Source organism: Protopterus annectens, chromosome 7.part0 (assembly GCF_019279795.1).
Source record: "Protopterus annectens isolate FY-2018-M chromosome 7.part0, PAN1.0, whole genome shotgun sequence".
Lineage (NCBI taxonomy): Eukaryota > Metazoa > Chordata > Ceratodontiformes > Protopteridae > Protopterus > Protopterus annectens.
In genome coordinates this window covers 715,425,181-715,441,406 of record NC_056739.1, presented here as the reverse complement: position 1 = coordinate 715,441,406, position 16,226 = coordinate 715,425,181, and the positions used below count along the sequence as shown (strand labels likewise).

Below are 16,226 nucleotides of genomic sequence, written 5' to 3'. Positions count from 1 at the left end.
TCTTGCCCATGGAGGAACAAGTTTTTTCCGTTCACTCTTGCACTGAATACTTCATGCTCACACATCTAATATTTAAGAATACCAGTCTTATCAGTCCTGGCTTTCAGGACTGAACTGTCCTACTTTCACATTCTGAAGTATCAAGATTATATGCTGTAGCACCTGCAGGATTCTTGTGGGGGGAGGGGTAATGAAACCCTGATGTTAACTCTAATCAGGCAAGCTCACATGTGCTTACACCTGGGAATGCATCCACTAGGATGCGGATGTGATGCTGTAGGTGTAGTATCCACGCTGCTGCTGGTGGTCTGTTTTACAATGCTACATTCTTGGCTGAGGATTCTCTCACTATGGGTGTCAAAAGTGCTAATCCTTAAATGCCCTGTTGGATGAGAATTCGGTCATTGAAACCCTTTTAATAATGTGCTTAAATGGCTGGAAGACAAAGGGAAGACTAGATTTAGCTGATACATTTCACATTTCTATTCCCAATTGTACCAGAAATTGACCCTAAGCAATAGCTTTACTACTGGAGCAGGGTAAAGGTTAGCAGCCAAGAGATAAGAAGGGTGTACAAAAAAGAAAATGGCAGCAGGGGGATAGAGAAATTTGTAGGCCCCCAGAACTACACCCCCCACCTCAGTAGGGAGCAGCTGTGAAGGTACCAAACTCATCACTCCCATCAGTCTGCCCTCCCAAAAATTATTTAGCTTTTTAACTCTACCTCCTCCCATATTGCCCAAAGGTATTTATTCATCTAGCTTACTTCTACTTGAATTGGTAAAATAATAACAAACCAGTGGCTTTTGTGAATTGGCCCCCAAGGACATGCTTTATTTCACATCTAAACCAGGAAAAGGGAGAACTTTTTCTGTCCCAAAAGACCATGGACAAGTAGCTGTCTCTGGCTTAGCATAAATGTTAATCCAAGAGGCTATAGATCCAGATCCCCCGATCAAGAAGCCAAAGGATTTTACTCTGTATTTTTTCTTTCCCCAAAATACTAATCCTGGAGACCTATTTTGGGGTTGTGAAGGCTAAACTCAACTTAAAAATGCCAAAGTTCAACATGTTGATCTTGGGCTGTTCTAGTGAGATTAGACCTCAGTGATGGCTACTTGCACATTACTGTTTTCAAGGTAGTGCCTTAATTGTTGTGGATTCACCATTACAGGTTTGCCTACTTCTGACACCAGAGACAGCACACTGAAGAACCGAGCAAATCCATATCCAGCCTTATCTTGATCATTGTCTGATTTAAGGCACAAACACAGGTTGAGCTGTACAAGGAACTGAGGTACAGCCTACACTGCCTCAACAGACTTAAGTTTCTCCTTGAAAGAGTAGACATCAAATGCATGGCTTCTTGTCTTCTGGTGACCTTTCAGGGCACCAGTTCAGTCTTTGACTACCTACCTACCTATCTAGTATAAGAAAAAGTGGACTGTCTTTCAGGTCATGTTATGGAGATCAGTGGTAATAATCAGGGAGATTCTGAGCATTCTTGTCCATATGGCATCCGCCCTACAGGTGGACCCCATAGCCTGATTGCACATGAAGAAGCATCAGTAGTACCTAAGGAATACCTCAACAGTCTCAGTCCGTGGAGGCGTAGTATCTCAGTTCTTCCTTGTGTAAAAGAAGGTCATGAAACTGGGGGTGCAACACCTGAAAAAGAATAATGATATACTTTTCAAGCTATCTACCCCAAACCAGACCTTAACCACACACGTGTTGGATATGGAATGGGGTGAACCCTGTACCTCAAAAAGTACAGTACAGTCCCAGGGAGAAGAAATTGCACATAAAAATAAAGGGAGATGATGGTTGTCATTGAGCCTGTCAAAGTTTCTGCTGAAAAAGCAATTGTACCCAGTCAGACTTTCCCAATCAACAAAAACAAATAAAATAGTAAAATTTCAAGACAGTCTAGGAGTCTGGTACCCTGAGTGTCCTCAAAGAACATTCCTTTTTGTGTGCACATGTGTGTTTGTGCATCCATTGTTTATTTACAAATCTTATCACCTCAGCAGATTAGCCATGCAAGCTTGTGAACACACCCTACATTTCAAAGTGCTCCTAAATACAGCTTACATACCAACACAGAAGAATTTCATGGCAGGCTGGCTGGGAGGGCTTCTGAAGAACCACATGACAGAGGTACATAGTTGGACCTCATAAACAAAAACTCTTTCATAAATGCCTCCTCTCAACTATGCTTTCCATCCTTTAGTCTTGCTTCACAAAGTAGTTAAAATAATTTCTGAAATGTCGTCTTTTAATTGACATTTTTTCGTACTTGAGTAGCACTGTTTTCCAACCTACTTCAGATAGCAAGGAAGAAACCTATACTTCTACCCAGCATGTGAACCTTCTGACTCGGGGACAGTGGTTGCTAGTACTTCCCAACTATCCACACTTAGACTAGCTGTTTAAATGATGTGACTATATTAACCTTTAACAAATGTTTCTCTTTGAATGATGTGACTATATTAACCTTTAAGCAGTGTTTCTCTAAGGACATGCTAAAACTAGAAGACGTAAGTACTATCAAATCATACCTTGATAAATAGAAAAAGTTCTCCCTCTGGTACATGAAGCCATATGTAGAGCAGATGGGTTCTTTGGGCTTTGTCACAACTTTCTTCAGGTTTAGTTTCTCTCTCTGTACCTGCTAGTACAACAACATCCCATTGTCAGCCAAGACTGCCAGTTAGTTTCTGAAGTGATGAAGAGATCTCCGAGGAGAAATTTAGACCCAGATTGGCACCTGAATGTTGTGTTGGAAAAACTGACCTTGCTGCCATTTGAACTGGCTGCATCAGTACATCTAAATTTTCTTTTTTTTTTTTTTTTACAAAAAAAAAAAAAAAAAAAAAAAACTTCATATTGCTGTCACCACTGCTGGGAAAGTATCTGAACTCCAGACCCTTATGTGAAGAGCAGTTTATGCAGTTCTTAACGAATGGGTGACATTGTGAACTGACCCCTTTTTATGCCAAAAGTTATTACAGAAGTAATTTTAAACCAAGCAACTCCCATTTTTCCCCTTGTACCAGTAATAGGTGAAAGGGGTCCTGCATTCCCTAGATGTGCATAAACAGTTGAGGTACTACCTAGCTAGCACTGAAGTCTTTAGAAAAACTGATGAAAGGAGACCTTAAACAAGGATCAGCAGTTACAAAAACAAAGAGGAGAAGGTAAACACTTGCACCGCACCACACTCATCACATAGTCCCTCCAAAACCTACACCACCAAAACACACACAGAACCACAAAACACACAGCTACATTCGCGGAGGCTCTCTGTACTAATCTGCCCAAACAACAGAGACCTCCATAGCAGCAATGCAAGCAACCTCCACCCCCCCAACACAACCCAAATGACACATAGTCCACATACTCCGTGTGCCACTCAACTACAGCCCATAAGGCATAACGTACCCAACACTCTAATGACTCTATAGTCAGGCACACTGATGTTCCACTCACCAGGCTAAAAAAGGAAAAAGTTACTGTCAGCTGCCTGTCAGGTACCAGGATCCGCCACATAACGCACGCACTCAGGTCACTCCACAACAAGTACAAATATGACTCTGTCATTGTCCATGTTGGTGTGAATGACCTGAGACATACCTCCCTGGACTACATGAAAAGAGACATGGAGGAGCTCTCTGATCTTGTAGCCCAGGCCAGTATGACCCTAGCCCTGAGTAGCATCCCACCATCACCCAGAATGACACCACAGTACAAGGACAAAATGATTGACTTTAACAATTGGCTAAGCTTCTGGTGTCATTCTAAGGGAATCCAGTATTGTCTGCCTGGGATGACATGATCAACAGACCACGCTGCTTTGCCAGAGATGGCCTGCACCTGTCGCCCTTGGGATTCCGAATACTGGCAAAGGCTCTTGCCACCCCTTTAGTGCCTTTTTTAGGCAAGGTTCAAATGACAAATTCACCACCGTAACAGGTACAAGCAAGCAAAATCTGAGGGTAATGCTACTCAATGCTAGAAGTCTAAACCTCAAAATGCACTCGCTCGAGGCACTCCTTAAAATGGAGAACATTGACATCTGTGCAGTGACAGAGAGCTGGTTCAAAGCTCCAGAGAGCACCCCTGCATTACCAGGCTATAATTCATACCACACCTTTCGACCACCAAACCCGGACCGAAACACTATTCATTAAGGATATCCACACCTCCAAGCTAGTTGCTCAGCATAATGCATCCGAGATTGTCCAAGTTCAACTAACTCTGGACAAAACCGCAATCCAGATTGTAGCTTGCTACAGACCCCCCACCATGCCCCAGGATTCCCACTCCTTTTTTCTTGATACACTGTAAAATATTAAGGTACAACCCAACACTCTAATAATGGGTGATTTCAACTACCCTACCATTAACTGGGAAAACTACTTGTGTACCAACTCTTTTGCTCAACGTTTTCTGGAAATCATCAATTCCAACGCTTTGGATCAACTTATCCACACCCCCAGGCAGCAATATCCTAGACCTGGTCATCACCAACATGGGTGACCGGTGTTCTACACCAGAGGTCAGCTCCTCGTTGGTCAGATCCGACCACAAGCTAATCACCCTAGACATCCACATCCCGCTCCCACCCCCCTTTAGGAAAACAACCGTAAAAAAATTCTCCAAAGCCAACTTCACGCTTCTTAAGACAGAAGTGGCAAACTTCATGACACCCATGCAGATGGACAATAGAGGTACGACTGCTGAATCCTACACAAATGCACTTTATAAGCACTTACACGAGTGCATGGATCGTGCTATCCCTAACAGAACCAAGATGCTATCCTCCAAAAAAGGAAGCCAATCTGGTGATCTTCTGCCATAAACAAACTCTACAACAGAAGAAAGAAACTGTTGCAAAAAAAGAGTAAAATCCCACGATTGGAGGAACTCCCTGGTCAGCCTCAGTAAGAAGCTGAGATCCCTCATAAAACCTCCAAAGCTAGTTATAAAAACAAAATTGCCACTGATTCTAAAGACCACCACAAAGCATTCTATAGCTATGTTCATAGGTTCATACTAGGCTATCTGCCCTAGGGCATTTATAAGCCTAGCCAGAGTGTGTTTGGCTTTCGCCACCCATTTTAAATTAATTTTGCTATGCCCTTTTTCGACGTTAGTATACTGTGCCTCTGTGTAACAGTGATTAGTGATACCCGGGGTAAACCTACGATCTCCCATCCACTCATCAAGATTCCTCTTGAAGAGAGTCAATGAGGGACTCTGCCTAACCTGGACTGGGATTTTATTCCAGAGTGAAGGGAGCCTCTGGGTTATGAATCTGTCCCTCCAGCATGTCCTATTTATTTCAGTGCTGAGGTTCAAGTCTCTCGAGCGCATAGCTCGATGGGATTTAGATTTTCTGAGGTGCAGCATGTCCATTAATTCTGGGTTGGACATGGCTTTATACGTCAGGCACAGATCGCCTCTGAGCAGGCGGTATGCCACTGAGTAGAGCTGGAGTTTCTTTAACCGGGCAGCATATGGCATCTGTTTGAGCCCTATGATCCTCTTGGTGAGGTACTTTTGGGGTCTTTCCAGTTGCTGCAGGTGCTGGTAAGGTACATCCCGAAAGGGGCATTGTACTCAATTATGGGCCTGATGAGGGATGAGTAAAGAGGCACGATGACCTCCCCTGATCTAGATGTGAATCCCTTCATGATTAGGTGGGCTATATAAAATGTTTTTCTAACCACTTTGGCCACGTGATTGTCAAATGAGAGATTGCTATCAACTTGGGTCCCTAATTACTTCTTCTGTACTTAATGGATTACCACCAATGTGGTAATTTGTGGGCACTTTGTTTTTGCCAAAGGGGATGACTGTACACTTTTTGGCATTTAGCTTGAGGCCTTGGCTCTGGCACCAGTTGTCTGTTTCTATGAGGCCCTTTTGGAGGATGCTTGTGCCGGCTGAAGAGTCGATTATGGCACCCAGTTTGCAGTCCTCTGCGAACTTGGTTCGCCACAGTCTTTCCGTGTTGGCCTGTACCTCCGAGAAATATATACCAAACAAGAGAGGTCTCAGGACTGAGCCTTGTGGGACACCACTTGTAACTGGTTTGGAGTCTGACATGGCTCCAGCAATTCTAACCATGTGGGTTCTGTCCTTGAGCCAGTTTGCAACCCAGCTAGTGACATAGGGGTTTATATTTAAGCTGGTGAGCTTTTCTATAATGCCCGAGTGGGGTATTGTATCAAAGGCTTTTGCGAGATCCAGGTAGGCTGTGTGGACCACCTTCCCCTCGTCAATGGCCTTGGTGACTGTTTCAAAGAAATCAACCAGGTTTAATAGGCAGGATCTGCCCTTCACAAAGTCGAACTGGGTAGGATCCAGTGTCTGTAGGTCCCCAATATCTTTATTTATGAGGTCCATGATGACCCTTTCTATAGCGATAGCGATAGTTTCCAGGATCCGTTGAGGCACCACCTTTGTGGAGAGGGACCACTGTTGCTGTACGCCACTCTTTGGGTACATATCCTGTAGTAAGGCTGAGATTGAACAGTAGTTTTATGTTCGGGTTTAGCTCTTGGACTTCATGTAGGGCGCAGCCCGGGACACCGTCTGGTTCCATTGATGCTGTGTTTTTTGCTTTGGAGAGGGCAGCTCTTACCTGAGCATCTGAGATGTCAGGGGGCAGCACTCTGCTGGGATAAATATTTACCCTTTTGGTGGGGGGGGGGTGTTGCGCGGAACCTGTCAGCTAGGATGTTGGCAATGTCTGTGGGTTCAATGTATTTTTTTGTCATTGTGGACTAATTCTGAGCATATCTGGGAATTCCCACCCAGGTTCCTAACATAACCAAAGAAAGCCTTGTGATTATCCTTAGTGTCCTGTGCAGTTTTTTTCTCAAAGCTGGCCTTAGACGATTTTATGAGTGCCCGTAGTTTTTTGCTAATACTGATCAGAGATGCCTTCCCTTTTTGGGATTTTGCTCTGTCATGTAGTAGCTTCCTCCTTCTATTGTATAGTTTGTTTATGGCTGGGGTCCACCAGACAGGACGTCTGCCTTTGGAGGATTGGGTCTTGGTTTTATTTGGGATTGCATGATCCATGCATTCCTGAAAGTGTTCATAGAATGCGTTTATAAAGGATTCTGCGGTCTGGGCCGTATTTTCCACAGGCCCGGGGGGTTTGAAGGATTCCACCTCTGTTTTGAGGAGTGTGAAATTTGCTTTAGAGAAGTTTTTCACTGTGGTTTTCAGGGCAGGGGGTGGAGTCGGGATGTGAATATCCAGTGAGATTAGTATATGGTCTGATCTTACCAGTGAGGGATACACTTCTGGTCTGGAGCATAGAGTCCCCATGTTGGTAATGATCAGGTCCAGTATGTTTCCCCCTCTTGTGGGAGTGGTAACAAGTTGTTCCATAGCATTTGAGTTTATAAATTCTAGGAACCTTTGGGCTAGGGTGTTGGAGCTAGAGTAATGCTCCCAGTCTATGTTTAGGTGGTTGAAGTCACCCAATATAATGGTGTTTGGAGAGACCTTCATATTTTCCAGTGTACTCAGGAAGGCCGAGTGGGGTTCCTGGGTTTGGGAGGGTGGTCTGTAGCAGGCTATAAACTGGAAGGCAGTTTTACCCACTGTTAGTTGCACATGGATAGTCTCTGATGCTTCGTGCTGTGCCACCAACCTGGAGGTGTGTGTATCTTTGACGAATATTGATACTCCCCCTCCTTTTGTGGTACGGCACACGTTTTGGGGCCGAAAAGCATGGTATGCGGTATAACCTGGTAGTGCTGGGGTGCTCTCGGGAGCCTTGAACCAGGTTTCTGTTACTGCACAGATATCGATGTTCTCCATGCTAAGGAGAGTTTTGAGTGCGTGCATCTTGAGGTTTAGACTTCTGGCATTGAGTAGCATTACTCTTAGTTTCTTATCCCTTGTGATACCTATGGAGGTGGGTTTGTCTTTTGAGCCTTGCCTAAAAAAGGCACTATGGGGGTAGCAAGAGCCTTTGCCAATATCCGAAGGCCCAGGGGTGACAGGTGCAAGCCATCCCTAGCGAAGCATCGTGGCTTGTCGAGCATGTCATCCCAGGCTGACAGGCATTGATCCCCTTTGAATGACACCAATACTTAAGCCAATTGTTGAAATTGATCATCTTGTCTTCATATTGTGGCATCATTCTTGGTGAGGGTAAGATGCTACTCAAGGTCAGGGTCATACTGGCCTGGGCTACATGCTCAGAGAGCTCCTCTATGTCTCTTTTCATGTAGTGCAGGGAGGTACGTCTCAGGTCATTCACACCAGCATGGACAATGACTGAGTCATATTTGTACTTGCCTTGGAGTGACCTGAGTGCTTGTGTTATGTGGCGGATCCTAGCGCCTGACAGGCAGCTCACCGTGACCTTCTCCTTGTTCAGGTTGGTGAGCGGGACGTCAGTGTGCCTGATGATAGAGTCACCTATTACAAGTGTATCGGGTGTGTTGTTTAGCCTTAAGGGCTGTGACTGTTCGGCACACTGGCTTTGTGAGCTATGTGTTGCACGTGTTTTGTTTTGGGGTAGCGGTTGCTTGGGTGTCTGCTTTGGAGGTCTCTGCTGCTTAGGCAGATTTTTATTTAGAGCCTCTAAGTATGTTTTTCTGTGTTTATGTGTTTGGTTTGCTGTCGTGGTAGGTCTATGTGAGACTGGAATTGTAGTGAGTGTGGTTTCCTTCTCCTCCTCACTGGTTTCGCCAGTACTGAGTTGAGAGAGCTTAGCCTCCAGTATGGCTATAGTTGCATCTCTCACGTGTTGGAATTTGTTTGGGAGGAGGAGAGGGTGGTCTGTGTACATGAGGCAGTTGTAACATTGCCTCAAGATTCCCAGATTCACCAGCTGGACCGGAGAAGAGATTTACAACTAACCTTTGGACATGCTAGAATAGTATTGGGAATTCCTTTATAATTGAAAAAAAGGGGGCCAATGGGGAACTAGGTACACAAGGGGAGTTTGTGAGGGTGTAGTGCTTTTAATATTTTAGTGATGACTTATATAATTGCTTTAGTGAGCAAGTGCCAGGTAATTTAATGCAATGTGTTTCAGGTAACTTAAATGCAAAAACGACAAACAGTAACTTTCTTTTAAGTGAAACAAGGAATTAAGTACAGTAAGCAATGCAGATGTCACTGGGGATCCACAGAAGCGCTGAAAAGCCGCGTTTTAGGTGGAATTAGCGTTTCAGGGAAATAACAAGCAGCATACAAATAAAGCTAGATTCAGCAGGCCTGGATCTAGTCTATGCTACAGCAAACAAGGTGTACCAATTTCAGTAAGAAACCGTTCAAATATGCATGCACTATAAGCCTTTGCCCTTCTGAGCTGGGAATTTCTGGTTAGAGTCCAGCCTGTCCTCCCACAAGAGTGCAGACCACAAACCTTCTTAATGTAAAATAACTGGCCTGAAGCCCAAGTGCTTAAACCAGAACTAATACACTTTTAGAATAATAGACACTGAGCCCTCAATCAGCAGTTCACAACTTAGAAGGATGTAAGCTACCTGTCCTGCCACCACAGTGCAGGCCACAAACCTTCCTAATGTAAAACAACTGGTCTGAAACCCAAGTGCTTAATCCAAAAGACTTAGAATGATAGCTACACTTTAATCAAGTTACTACCAAGCAGTAATAAATACAATTGAATACTTTAAAGAATGCCTGGATTCGTGCTCAAGTTATACAAACAAAGCTAGATTCAGCAGGCCTGGATCTAGTCTATGCTACAGCAAACAAGGTGTACCAATTTCAGTAAGAAACAGTTTAGATATGCAGGCACTATAAGCCTTTAACCAGAAATTCCCAGCTAGAAGGGCAGAGTCCAGCCTCTCCTCCCACAAGAGTGCAGACCACGAACCCTTTTAATGTAAAATAACTGGCCTGAAGCCCAAGTGCTTAAAACAGAATTAATACACTTTTGGAATAACAGACACTGAGCCCTCAATCAGCAGTTCCCAACTTAGAAGGATGTAAGCTACCTGTCCTGCGACCATCAATGGCAACACTCAGATCTGCTCTGAGTCACAGCACAATGACACTAAATATACAGAACCAACTGATATTGCCAACATCCTGGCAGATAGGTTCAGTGCTAACTTTACCCCCCTCTCACCCCCTAAAGGGCCCATCTTTATACCGGAAGAATACAAAGTTCCTGTAATCATGGCTGCATGGGTAAAAACTTCACTCTCCAAAGCCAAGAACACAGCATCCATGGGACCTGACAACATCCCAGGCTGCCTTCTACATGAACTACAGAATGAACTGGCACCCCACCTAAGTACCATGTTCAATCATAGCCTCACTTCAGGCTTTGTGCCCATTGAATGGCGCACCGTGACGGTTATCCCACTCCACAAAGGGGGGGCCACAACAGACCCCGGGAACTACCGCCCCATTAGCCTGACGAGCCTCGTCTACAAGGCCATGGAACGTATCATCATGGAACTCATAAACAAAGACATTGGAGATCTCCAAACCCTGGACCACACACAGTTTGGGCTAGTGAAAGGCAGATCATGTCTCCTAAACCTGATAGACTTCTTTGAAGTAGTCACCAAGGCCATGGATGAGGGTAAGGTGGTTTACACAGCCTATCTAGATCTCGCCAAGGCGTTCGACACCATCCCCCACTCTGGAATTATAGATAAACTCACTAAACTAGGTATAAATCCCTATGTCACAAGATGGGTTGCCAACTGGCTTACTGAAAGAACCCACACTGTGAAAGTAGCAGACTCCAAATCAGACTTCAGACCAGTGACAACAGACCAGTGACAAGTGGAGTACCACAGAAGGTCTTTGGCTAACAAAATTCGCAGATGACTGCAAACTAGGAGCCATAATTGAAACTCCTAGCGATGTGGACATCCTACAAAAGGGCCTCACTGAGACAGATACCTGGTGTCGAAGACATGGTCTCAAGCTCAATGCCAAAAAGTGCATTGTCATCCCCTTTGGTAAAAATTCTGTACCCATGAACTACCACATAGGCGGTAGTCTACTTAACACTGAAAGTGTGATAAGAGACCTTGGGACATAGGTGGACAGTAGTCTCTCCTTTTATAATCGCATCGCCAAAGTGGTCAGGAAATCCTTCTAAGTGGCACACCTCATCACAAAAGGCTTCTCATCCAGAAAAAAAAGAGGTCATTGTTCCCCTCTACTCATCACTCATTAGACCCATTATAGAGTACAACGCCCGCCCCTTTTGGTATGTACCTCACAAGACATCTACAACAACTGGAAAGGCCGCAAAAATACCTCACAAAGAGGATTACTGGCCTCAAACAGATGCCTTACGCAGACCGTCTCAAAAAACTCCAGCTTTACTCCGTCGCATATCGCATACTCAGAGGCGATCTCTGCCTAACATATAAAGCTATGTCAAACCCAGAGCTGTTGGACATGCTCCACTTAAAGAAATCCCAATCCCTCCGAGCTACACGCTCTAGGGACCTAAACCTTGTCACCACAATAAACAGAACATGCTGGAGGGATAGATTCCTGTCCCAGAGACTTCCCATACTCTGGAACAGACTACCTGTCTATGTCAAACAGAGCTCCTCATTAGCACTCTTCAAGAAAAATGGGTAATAGGAAATTCACTCCGGGGATCACTTCTGTGGTTCTGCTTGACAGGGGCACAGGAAAATAATTGTCTTGGGTGGCGAAAGCCAGGGTACATTTTTGGCTAGGCTTGTATAGGCCCTAGGGCCAATAGCCTAGTACCTACCTATGAGCCTATGAACCTATAAAATGTGGCTAGTATGAAAACTTGGAGTCATTGCAACAACACAGTTCGAGATATAACGTATTGGGTGATTAGGAAGCCAACTAACCGATTGTATTGACTTATTGTGGCAGTGCCCTGGAGGGAAGAAGTTGGCCTATTCCACAAGGGGTACTGCAGCTACCACTGCCTTTTTAAAAAAGCTATTGCACAGGATACTGTCAAAAGTAGCCATCTGGTCTGCATTTCACATCTCCTCAAAGTACTGCCAACTGGATTTAATTTCTAGGGCAGAAAATGGATTTGCTGTTACTATACTGAAGGGAATTCTTCTTCAGTCATTATTTAACCAGTGAGCCAACCACCTCCCTACCTACAAACTGACAGCTTCTTACAGTGGTCCACAAGAAAAAAATAATATAGTTGTGTAAGTAGTTTGCCATTACTGTAGATGTTCATGTAGTCATTATTGCAGACCAGTCAGCCTGTGTTCACCCCCCATGTGACGGGGACTTGGGTGAATTCCCATATACTCTCCCCCCCCCCCCCCCCAACCATTCAGATTTGCTCACATCATCTCTTTATTCATGTTCCCTAAGGAGGGCTTGATTTTTTCATAACACAGGTATATCTTTTGAGTAGTCCTTGCTGGTAACCTTTGATATGGTTGTGGCTCTTCCTTATTTGGGAGCTTAAAAGCACTAAAGATGGCATATACCAGGTATGTAAAGGCATTCAAGATGAGGTGAAATTGGCCTGGCTATGGGTGAGGCATGCTCACCCAAAAAAGTCAAGTCCGACATTGCATTGTGTCAAATGATGCAACAATCCCTATAATGATGGCTGTAACAGTGATCACATATAAGCTAAGTTTTATCTACACAATTGTACTTTTCCTCTACTATTTCTTTCAGCTTAGATGATTCATGTCCTCCTTCCCTGCATTTAGCTTTTCTTTAGTTAATTCAAATGTTTCAAACTGTTACTAAGAATTATGATTTTGAAGTCCTACATGGAATATTGCTCATGATCAGTTACGAGAATAAAAACAATTGACACAATGTTCACTTTTAGTATATTATTTATAGTTGCATTAAAAACTGCTAAAATCTGAAAAATAACTGTAAATGTAATTGAAAGTGTTCACCCTAAGGATTACCACTTACAGTACTCTCTATAGAATGGTATTTTGGCTTCAGGCATATGTCCTTCAGACCAAATTTCTGTAGCAGTATTGCTGTTCCCTTCAAGTTTCTTGCTGGAAATTCTACCAAAAATGGAAGTGTTAAATATCAAAAAAGTGGAAAAGGGCTCAGTCACTGAAGAACTAAACAGGGTGCATGGTGCTTTAATGATCATGCCAGTCCTGCCAAAAGTTGGAGTTATAAGATCTGCTGAGGTCTATGTCTGTGCATTCCTAATCCCAGGATCTTGCTTGCCTTCACCTCCTTCTGAATGTCAGATTTTTTTTTTTGGTCAGGAAAGCAGGCCTAGATGTCCATCTTGACCCTTTACAGATGGCTAGCCAGTATAGTAAGACACTGTTTGGAAATGTTAGGGTCAACTCTACTCAACAGCAGATTTATTCAATACTGTGTGTGTACAGAATATTTGTGAAGTTACTATGCAGACCATTTCCCACACCTTCTTCGCACATTAAATGTTAAGAGTATGCTCAACAAGGTATTGAGGTTGAAAGTAATTCTGCTACAAATATGCAACATAAATAAGGTATAAAATAAAGCTTGCTTAAATGTAGAAATTGAGTTTAGCAGTATGTGATTGGCATCCATACTAATTGACTGTGGCTTGAAAAATAAGGAATTTGCTTAATTGACATGTTTTCCTACAGAGTCGGCAAGTATGTATGCATTTTACACTGTCGGCAAGAAAGCTGACCTCTTACAGACTAAGCAAAAATGTAAAAAAACGGAATGTATGCACATTAAACATTGTCAGTAAGAGAGTTAACCTGCTTCCTTAAATGGGCAACATGAAAACAATCTGTACGTGTTTCTATCATATGACACTGTTAAGCAAGGAAGTTTGAATAGATATGCTTTCATCAAGTCAGCATTTGCACAAGATGTTTACTTAAAAGACAATACCAGCATTGTTTCTCTACAGGATGAAAACATATTTTTCTGCAAACACCAGCAAACAGATGTTTTCATACAAAGACCAAAATAGAATACCAAGGAGAAAAACAGGATGTAAAAACACTATCAAAAGACTAGCAAATGAAATTGTTAGGAGAGGTATTTTGTACAGGAAAGTTATCTTCTGTGCCGATCAAGAAGTAAGTGGTACAGTGTGACTAAAGCTGCAACAGTAGTACATGTGGTTTGTTATAAAAAGCAATTTATTAGTTACTACTTTTAAAGTGAAAGAGTTTGGTGCTGCATCAGTGTATATTCTGCAAGTTTCTGTGGGCAACAGACTGAATGCAATTATAACTAGGCTTTGATTTCAGCAGAATCCAGCCAGCAAGACCTTAGTGTCTTTAAGACTTCAGATCCATTACAGTAAGCAGCACCTGGATAATTAATTTTTCATTAAATATTGGACCTGCAGTCTAGGAGCAGCGCAAAAGATAAGTTACCATAGCATTAGCATCTGTGTACGGGAGCATTGATTACTGCAGTGGGAGTTCTGACCCACTGATCCCCTTGGACAGATGCAGAGCACTTTTGTGTTGGGGGACAGACCTTGGCCACTATCCTGGGAAGAAAATATCCTCAGTTTTGTATTGTATTGTACTTGGGGGGGGGGGGGGGCATGGTAATCCCAGTGTGATTTACTTGTGCTTTAGCTTTTCTGGGAATCTTAACTAGAAGTCTTAATGTTTTAATGGGAGGTGTAGTGTGTGTTCCTGGAACTAAATTCCTCATTTATTGTAGATCAGAATTTTTTTTTGGTTCCCAGATTCCTTTGATACTTGACTATATAAAGCAGTTAACATGCCCTTAATGCTTAGCATATGAAGAAGGGTTTGGACTTTCTTGTTGGTTCTCTTTCATTTAGAGTAAAGAACAAAAGATGGTAATAGCCATTTGTTAACTAGGAAGGCCCACAGTCCCTTTTCAGGGGCTACCCAGGACAATATCTGGTTAAGTGACTTGCTCAAGGTCATGCTGTTGACAAGTGAGAACTGAAGGAATTAAACCCTGTACCACAGGTGCTGCAGCTCACAGCCTTAATTCTCTTGTCAGTTAGCACTGGGTACTCTGGTGGTGCAGCGGTAGCATTGTTGCCTCGCAGCAAGAGGTTCTTCCGTTTGATTCTTGGCTGGAGTGCGGGGGGTGCCTTCTGTGTGGAGTCTGCATGTCCTCCCCGCAGTTGGGTGGGCGTTCGAAAGACATGTGTAAATGGGCGTGCCTTCTTTGAAGGTTGAATGTTGAGCTGGCACCTCAGCATTCGTCAAAATCTACTGCCAATCATTAGCGGACCGGAGTTCCGCTGTGGCGACCCCCTAACCGGGAAAAGCCAAAAGACAACAACAACTCTCCTGTTTATGTCCAGGATTCTGGCTGATGTCCTTGGCATGGGAAGTAGGCCAATACTTGGGCATCCATACTGCTCTGGAAGCCTGTCCATCCTCCTCTAGCATAAATCTCATTCTGTGGGTTGTACTAAGTCAGTGAATCAATTATACCCTTACACAACTGTACTTTCTTCTAAATCGAGAACATAATGACTGCTGTATCATCGTTATTCACTTTTGCTTCATTTATTTATTGATTATTCTTCTTTCCGCCCTCCCTTTTTCTCCTTCATCTGTTTTGTGCTTTCCCTGCCAATATGCTAGCACCTTGTTGCAAGCCCACCATCCCCAAAATTATACTTGCATGCATAATTTCAGGAAGAAACTGAGCAAATAGTGGGTTGCAGTGATTGGTACTGTATTTGCAGCGGGGTGTTTGACTGCCTTCCCTTTCTGGGCAAGGAGACTGTCATTGGCCATCACCATCTTGATTTGTCCATGTGCCACATTTAGGAGCAAAGTATGCAGTGTCTTTGTCCCTGTGCTATGTAGTACTTCTTATAGCACTAAGTCTTGTTATTACTTGGCTGAAAATAGGTCATTTTCAGGTATCAAGGTGTTCCTGTTGCTTCTCGAGAGGTGCTGCCTAAAGCAGAACCTTGTATTACAGATGTTCTTCGTGTTTCACTATTGCAGTCATCACACTTGGGTTATCTGTCTGCAGGTGGCCGTTAGTCGGCCCAAGTACCAGAGTCTTGGAATTTCTGCTTTGGATGCTGTCACCTCATCCATGACGTCAGGGGTATAAAACATGCAACCGATGCCATTACATCAGCTTTTCTTGCCGCGCGGGAGCCCGAAGCAGAAGCAGTTCGCAACTGCCGGTCGGCAGCTACCTGAAATTTTCGTTTTTTGAGTTTCAAACCTTAAGTCTTCTAAAGCTAAGTTCCCTGTTGGGGATTCTTGCTCTAACCGATGTCAGAAAAA

The 16,226-nt window shown here is 43.6% G+C and overlaps 1 protein-coding gene across 2 annotated transcripts in view; it reads left to right on the top strand.

Moving 5' to 3' along the window:
• The window catches only part of CCHR7.PART0H15orf39 (chromosome chr7.part0 C15orf39 homolog), a 49,905-nt gene that overhangs the window by 18,507 nt on the left and 15,172 nt on the right, over positions 1–16,226 (top strand). The gene's annotated exons all lie outside the window — the stretch shown is intronic.